The sequence below is a fragment of the Mandrillus leucophaeus genome, unplaced genomic scaffold, assembly GCF_000951045.1.
Source record: "Mandrillus leucophaeus isolate KB7577 unplaced genomic scaffold, Mleu.le_1.0 Scaffold711, whole genome shotgun sequence".
Classification (NCBI taxonomy): Eukaryota; Metazoa; Chordata; class Mammalia; order Primates; family Cercopithecidae; genus Mandrillus; species Mandrillus leucophaeus.
This window is the reverse complement of record NW_012107709.1, coordinates 106003-107564: the sequence shown is the minus strand read 5'-3', so window position 1 is coordinate 107564 and position 1562 is coordinate 106003.

The following is a 1562-nucleotide window of genomic DNA, read 5'->3' as shown; positions in this document are numbered from 1 at the left end:
TGGGGCCTTGTTAAAGTGCCCCATAGAATAATTCAGTGGTGATGGAGATGGAGCTCTTCTCAAAGTGTAACTACTCCCCTTGCTGGCATAGTGTGGCAATGACATTCATCTCTGAAAATTTAATCTTGATTCTGGACAAGGCTTTTTGGTTTCGGTTTTTGTGATTCTTCATGTTTTTGAATTTCACAATAAATTGAGGCTTAATCTAAGGAAACTGATACTTGATAAACTAAGTTGTTAAATTTATAAAATATCAGAATTCTAAAAATGTTTCACAATGCCTACAAAGTAGGGAAATATTCCAAATAATGTTCAGTAATGCAATTTTAAACAAAATAACAGAATCTCTTAATTTTAAAATTGATGTATAATTTACAATGAAATGCGCAAATCTTAAGTATCCTCTCAATCCAATAAGTTTTGAGAATTGTATATACCTGTACACCAGCCACCCAAAATAAGGTATTCAATCTCACACCCTAAATAGTTTTCTCTTTGCCCTTTCCAGTCAATTCCAATTCAAAACCTTATCACCTACCTCCCTACCCTTCTTCTACTTTCTCCCTACTTCCCAGGAAACCACTTCATATGTATTTCACCATAGTTTAGTTTGGCCTGTTCTTGGACTTAATATAAATGGAATCACACAGCATGTACTCTGCAAAGGCCCCTTTCACATGTTATATTTTTGAGATTGTTGCATATATCAGTCATTCCTTCCTTTTTTATTGATGTGTGGTATTCCACTGTATGACTACATTACAAATTCCTTATCCATTGTTTTGTTTTTGACATTTTGATCGTTTCTAGTTTGGGGCTATTATGAATAGGACTGCTGTGGACATTTTTGACCTGTTGGTGTTTATGTTTGTGAATATGATCTGTTTGTGAATATGATGTTCTTTGACTTATGACGGAGTTATGGCCCAAGAAGCCCATTATAAGTCAAAAATAACATATGTTGAAAATGCATTTAATACCCCGATAAACTCATAATAATGTCAAAAAAATCGTAAGTTGACCATTGTTAAGTCCAGATGCTCCTTGACCTACAATGGAGTTATGTCCCAATAAACTCATGGTAAAGTCAAAAATCCTAAGTCGAACCATCATAAATCAAGGACTGCATATATATGTTTTTATTCCTATTGAATAAATACCAAGGAGTGAAATTGCTAGATCATAGGTAAATGTCAGTTGGGAGTTTGTAAGAAACTCCCAACCAGCAATGTTGAAAGTTCCACCTTCTCCTCATCTTCATCAACCGTGAGTGCGAAATGGTGTCACTTGTGGATTTAATATGCATATCTCTGGTGGCAAGTGATGTTGATTATCTTTTTAGGTACTTGTGCCTGTTTGTATATTTTCTTTTTACAAAATCCCTGTTCAAGTTTTTTTCTCATTTTTATTGGCTTGTCATTGATTCTAGGAGTTTTTCATATATTCTGGCTGGCAGTCCTTTGTCAGACACATCTATTATGAATATTTTCCCAGTTTGTGTATTTGCCTATTTACTTTATTAAAAGTGCCTTTTGATGAGCAAAAAAGTTTAATTTTCATAA